Below are 7,056 nucleotides of genomic sequence, written 5' to 3'. Positions count from 1 at the left end.
ATGAGCTTATGGAATTCCTTCTCTTACTATAGCTTATGTTTGCTCTACAATGTAATAAGCCCAGGATATTGGCGTCCATATTGTGTATATTGGTTATGTCCTGAGGTTTCTCCATCTCTTAAGTTTATTGATTCATCTATTTTTTCGTAGTTCTCTCATTCTCACTCACTCACTCTCTCTTCCTCTCTTAGTTTCCATCTTTTCTCCCTTACAATCTCCTCTCCCTCTTGCATAGCGTCCTAGTCCGCTCTTCCATGACTAGGTGGTGCCCTTATCTCATTCACTTTGTGGCAGAAGGGAGTTTGGCATAGTATAGAGGCCACCATACCGAATTTCCTTCGTCATAAATTGGTGCCCCCACTGAGGACATTCTCATCCATGTGGGACGATACAACACATGGTGGTGCATCCTCTACAACAAGTACTCCAAGTGGCTCTTTTTCAACGCCTTCACCAACTCTTTTTGAAGCTGATCGAAGTCCACAACTCCCACAATGGTCTCCCAAGGAAGCCCAAGAAAGAAAGTATGCCTATCGGATGACGGCACGCATGCGGGTAAAAGGTGTTCACTTTAGAAATTCCATTATCTCACAAGGGAAAAAAATATGTTGCCATCAATTGCTAGGTTCTCATAATTGTGGTGAGTGTTTTGTTGTTTTGCAAACAAAGTGAAAGGCCTTCCGAGAGGTCCTCGTCTCCAAATCATCAAATCCCTCTCTCTCTCTGGCCTAATCCACATCAAAGGAGGACAACTATGCATGAACGGTGTGGAGTTTTGTAGAAGTGCAAAGTATGAAGACTACCTTCAACTGTTGTTAGCTCGAAGGTTGGGTGTGGTTGAAAAGGTGGCCATCACACCTTATGAAATATATGTCGCCAAGGATGGACACACCAAGGCAAGAACAATCACTGGTGAGCAAATTTTCCGTATAGCAAAGTTGGTGGGATCCCAAAAGAAACATTCTGGGAAAAATCCTTCATAATTCAAGAAAGTGCATTTCCTCTACTCCCTTAAGTAGTTTCTACTCATGAATAATAATAATGGCCCGAATTTCTACACCTTCCACTCTGTACAAAACATCCAAGTTAATGTATGCATCAGTAGGAAGATTTTCTTCCAGCAGCATCTTGTCATGTACTTTGGGGCTGAAAGATTAAGGGAGATTCTTGTATCACCAGAACCTATAATCTTCCCAATGCTAGACTACAATGCATCCTTCAATGTACATGTCTTTATCCTATTATAATAGTTTCTCATGAATCACAACGAGTTGTATGGACCTATCCGTCCACTTGCTATGCAAACTGTGCATATTGTAGCTAGCACAAAGCTTAGATTCCAAGGCATTATTAGAAGCATATTGGGGCCTAGACGTCTTGCTGAAATCAATGCATCGGTAAACCCATTCATCCTTCCCCTCATAAAATACAACTTAAGTCTAGACGTGTTCATCTTTATACTCTACTAAGGCAACATGGCATTTCCAAGCTTCTTTGGGCGTAATGGAGAAAATGCATTGGATTTTTTAGACAACCTTGAGATGGCCTTCCTTGTCTCTTGGAGGGATGATGAAGCATTAAAGTTGAGGGCTTTTCCTTTGATGCTCAAGGAAGAAGCTAGAATGTGGTTCCAAACTCTAAATCCGGTCCAAAGAGCTGAATGGGAAGGATTGAAGGCAGCTTTCTTGCAGAGATTTCAACAAACTAACTCAGCCGAAGAGTTATGGGAACGGCTTTTGGCCCTCCATCAAAGTGATCCTTATGGTTATGCAACTTATGAGGAAGGGTTTTTGAAGCTTTGGGGGCAGTGGTCAGACTCACTGAACCCTGGAGAGAGAGCTCCAAACTGCCTTCAAAAGGATCGATTCATTTCAGGTTTGTATCCCTTGCTCAGGGAGAAGGTAAAGGTGAAATTTCCAAACACTTTTGAAGATGCTTTGAGAATCACTAGGGAAAAGAATCGAAAGATTCTGTACCAAGCCCAAGCTAGCCAAGCAGGTTTGGAAAACAACATCACAACTATGGAGGCCTCTCAAGTTTCCCCAAATGTATCTAATGCACCACGCCTTGTTAGAGGTCAAGAAGACATGATCCAATAAATAAACAATCTTACTAATCAACTAGAGGGTTTGAGAGTGAATCTTGTGCAAGGTGCAAGAAGACCTATCGAGGGGAATGGTGGGAATCGACCACAAATGCAGCGACAAGCAAGGGAGATGTTGTGTTACAATTGTGGAGAAAATGGACATGGCATGTACAATTGTCCTCACCCTAGAAGATATGATCACCCTGCCAGAGGTCCTCGACAACAAGTAAGCCCTCCTCGTGCTAGGACTCAAGAGCAAGAGCAATCACGACCTGCAATTTTACAACCACCTTATGTTCAAGCTGAAACCCCTGTTGTTCAACCAAATGTTAATGTCATAAAAATAGAGGAGGTGGTCAGGGATAGAAGGCTCCAAGAAGAAATAGCAAGAGGTAAGATGAAGGCAGATGTAGTAGAGACCATGCCTATCAAGCGGGTACGTGTCCAGACTGAGGCAAGCAAGGAAGCAACCAATGAGGCAAGTATATCACGGGCACCTGGAGATGAAGGGAAGAAGAGAAAGACTCGAACTAGGTCTAAAATTGATATCTCTGACTACCCTTTGGGTTCTCGGACACAACCTTATGATCTAGTAGCAGACGTGAGCTCTCAAGGGCCAAAAATTACTTGGCCACAACTACTTCATGCCTCTCCAAAGTTACGACGACAATGGTAAAAAATGGTAAGCACAAGGGCAAGGCAAGGTAAAATGGTTAGTGCAATCAAGGCATATGGACTCAAAGATATAGTGCCTATAGTGGAGGCTCAAATTAAATGTCAACGGATTCGAAAAACATACATCGATAGTGGAGCAGAGGTTTGTGTCATGACAGAAAAACTTATGCATCAATTAGGTTTAGAAGTAATGGAATCCTCAACCTTCAGGGCAAAGATGGCCAACAATGATGCGGTCACATGTGTGGGTGTAGTGAAAGCTTTGAGAGTTTCTATTTTTGGAATCACTGTAGCAGTGGATGTTTATGTGATGCCAGTAAAGGGAGAAGGATATCCCCTCATCCTAGGGAGACCTTGGCTTATGGGCATCAGAGCTAGGCAAGATTGGGCAACAGGAGATCTGGAGTTGAGGCCACGTAAGGTGGGTGGCCACGATCAAAAGGTGGTTTACAACTTGAAGAGTGGGCGTCAAGAGAACCTTGAACTAGAAACGTCTGCCGATGAGTGGAGCTCAAGTGGATGTTCCTCATCAGTAGAAGAGGAAGAGAGTTCAAGTGGAGAGAGTGATAGCACTCTCAAAGTTATGGGCGTCACCTTAAAAGAACCTACCTTATCAGAAGACAACCCAAGAATCCAAGGAGAAGATGTGTGGGATGCTAGCCTAGAGAAGATGATATCCAAGGATATAAAGGATGAAGAAAGGGAGGGTTATGTGGATGTTCTCAAGAAGCATGCATCATTGTTTATTTCTGATTATACTCACATTACAGGTGTCACTGCAGAGAAGCATCACATCCAACTCAAAGAAGGAAGCAAACCTATAGTACAAAGATTAAGAAGACTGGGAGTTGTGCAACAGGATGCACTGTTGATGGAGGTGAAGAGACTCTTGAATGCGGGATTCATATACCCAGTGGAAGATTCAGAATGGGTCTCCCCAGTAGTAGTGAGGCCAAAGAAAAATGGTAAGTGGCGAGTATGCATAGATTACAAGCCACTAAATGCTGCAACAAAGAGGGACCACTTCCCTCTCCCATTTCATGATGAAATCTTGAATGAAGTAGCGGGACATGAGCGGTATACGGTGTGTGATGGCTACTCTGGCTACTTCCAGATTCGCATTGCAGAGGAGGATCAAAAGAAGACCACTTTCATCACACCATGGGGCCGGAGATTGAATGCTTTTGGAGACTCCATGCTATTGGTAAGGCAAATGCAAGGTACATGGGCATGCAAAAATACAAACCTCTCTAGTAAAATGAGAGAGGCCAAATCTCTTATGAGAAGATTTAGGGAGGCACAAGTACATCATGTGCCAAGAGACCAGAACAAAGATGCCGACCATCTAGCATCATCAAAGCTGAATGAGTCAATGGTGGGAGCAGTGGCTATCAAACCCCCACTTCGACAAGGCAAGGAAGACTTAGAAGATATTCTACATCTCTTAGAACAAGGAGAAGCTCCCAAACACCTGACTAAGGGAGAAAGACAGTGGCTAGCTCGGAAGGCTACAAGATATCGCATAGTAAATGACAGTTTGTATTGTCTTGGTAAGGATGGTGTGCTTAGGAAAGTGCGGTCAAAATGGGAAATTGAAGAAATCTTAAAAGCTTGCCATGATGATGTGTGTGGAGGCCACTTTACACATGACATCACAAGTAGAAAGGTTCTACAAGCCGGCTTTACTTGGCCCAGTCTACACCGAGATGCCAAATATTGGTGTCAAACATGTGAAGAATGTCAGAAATCAGGACCACGACGGCTCATAGCAGAACCCCAAACCCCAATCAAGGTCTATGGACCCTTTGAGAAGTGGGGAATTGATGCCATAGGGCCTCTACCACGCACTCCATTAGGAAAAGAGTATATTATCATGGGGGTAGATTACATGACTAGATGGGCCGAGGCTATGCCAACTAGAAGAATCACTGCTAAGGAAGTGAGTAAATTCATCTTTGACCATATTTGTTGTAGGTTTGGTACCCCTCTTGAAATACTATCAGATAGAGGACCAGGGTTTAGAGCTAATGTGGTGGGTGAACTTATGCAAAAGCTAAATATTCAACGACGACACTCTACCCCTTACTACCCTCAATGCAATGGATTGGTTGAAAAGGTAAATGGAATGATTTGTAAAATCATCAGCAAACAGGTACATTCAAGGCCCCCGGATTGGGACAAGCACCTTAGTGGAGCTCTATGGGCTTATAGAACCTCCTTCAAAACCATGTTAGGGTTCACACCTTTTCATCTAGTTTATGGACAAGAGGCTCTTTTGCCTATTGAGGTAAAATTAGCTAGCCTTCGAGTATTAGGTGGCACAGTAGGCTCTCAAAAGGAGAAGTTACATCAAAGATTACTGGACCTAGAGAGGCTACAATTGGATCGTGAAGAAGCCATCAACCACTACTCCCAGGAAGCTGAGAAGCGTAGAGAAAATTTCAAGAGGAAGCTAATAGATAAAAACATCAAGGAGGGATCTTTAGTGCTTCGATATGACAATCGCTTTGATAAAAGAAAGGATGGCAAGTTTCTCTACCGGTGGGAGGGACCGTTTTGGGTCACAAAAAAATTAAACAATGGCTCCTACAAACTTCAAGACATTGAGGGAAAAGTTCACAAGACCAGTGTAAATGGATGGCGCTTAAAACCCTATCACATCAGGGTGGGGTTAGCTCAAGATACCAAAGAGTGTCTAGAGGCATAAATACCTCTAGCCAGGTTGGGGGGGGGCTATATGATCCGAGAAAATCACAAAAAAATATTTGTCTAACACTTTGTTGATTTTTTGTACATTTGGAGCTTTGAAATAAAGAAGAGGGTGGGAACAACCTCTTGGGAAATCCAAGACATCACTGGATGAAAATATTTCATGAACCGGTTTACCAAGGGGGGGTGAAGAGTAAAGATCAATGGAGGAAGGTGAAGGAAAATGTGAAAATGAAAGATATGAAATGGATTTGGAGCCATCCAAAGGGCATGTGAGGCTCATAATGTCATGACTTTGGAGCCTTATGACAATTCAACCAAATGGGACCCTTCTTGGAAGCATTAGTGGAAGAAAAATCAGGCACATGATTTTGTAAGATTTATTAAAAATACTTCCACTCCGATCCAAAAAAACTTTTCAACATGAAAGTTGTAGCTCGTGAGCTGAAGTTTTGGTTGGTATTTTTTTATAATTTTTTGGAGCTACGAGTCGGGAGATATGACCAAAATGGTGGATGCCAACTTTTTCCAACTGCAGTGGAGACCACCTCCCAATTTAATACACATCCATACTTTCTTCCCCACACTTAACACTTCCATAAAACATCATTCATTAGACCCCAACCCTTTCCTCTCTCTTATCCTCTCTCTCAAGCTAATAAACCATTAGAATTCCCCTCCTAAAGCACCCTCAAATCATCCTTAGTTGTAGTAGTAATGTATGAACTCTCATTACTCTCTCTCTATTATTGCTAGATATGATCTTATTTTATGAAGATTCTCTATATTTTTTTATAGGAGAGCTCTTGGACTCAAGCTATGGGGGAGGGAATGGAGACAACTCACCTATGATGGAGCTTGATTAAGTACAAATTGGTCAACAAAACATCTAGATGGAGCTTCCATATTGGTGGAACCGCCTTAATGCAGCTTTGGTGGTGTTAATTCCTATTACATCTTAACCTCCTCCCTAAACACCCTCAAGGACTATATAAAGAGGCATTCTCCTTTGTAATTTGCAAGAAGAGAGAGAGCAAAGAGGCCTCCTTCAGCCCTATTGAGCCTTCCCCATTCACCTTCATGAGCTTATGGAATTCCTTCTCTTACTATAGCTTATGTTTGCTCTACAATGTAATAAGCCCAGGATATTGGCATCCATATTGTGTATATTGGTTATGTCCTGAGGTTTCTCCATCTCTTAAGTTTATTGATTCATCTATTTTTTCGTAGTTCTCTCATTCTCACTCACTCACTCTCTCTTCCTCTCTTAGTTTCCATCTTTTCTCCCTTACAATCTCCTCTCCCTCTTGCATAGCGTCCTAGTCCGCTCTTCCATGACTAGGTGGTGCCCTTATCTCATTCACTTTGTGGCAGAAGGGAGTTTGGCATAGTATAGAGGCCGCCATACCGAATTTCCTTCGTCATGTACCTAAGTAGATTGACCATTGTAAGGCTATGTGTTAGTTATAAATACATAGACCATTGTCATAAGCTCTTATTTCATCTTGTAGAACATCACATTTAAGCCTGCTACTTATTAATATAAGTATCATTTCATTTTCTTTTGCACTTATTGGACATTGTGT

The sequence above is a fragment of the Lygodium microphyllum genome, chromosome 30 (genome assembly GCF_053477565.2).
Source record: "Lygodium microphyllum isolate KBCC chromosome 30, Lygodium_microphyllum_v1.1.10, whole genome shotgun sequence".
NCBI lineage: Eukaryota > Viridiplantae > Streptophyta > Polypodiopsida > Schizaeales > Lygodiaceae > Lygodium > Lygodium microphyllum.
Note: the sequence above shows the minus strand (reverse complement) of the source record.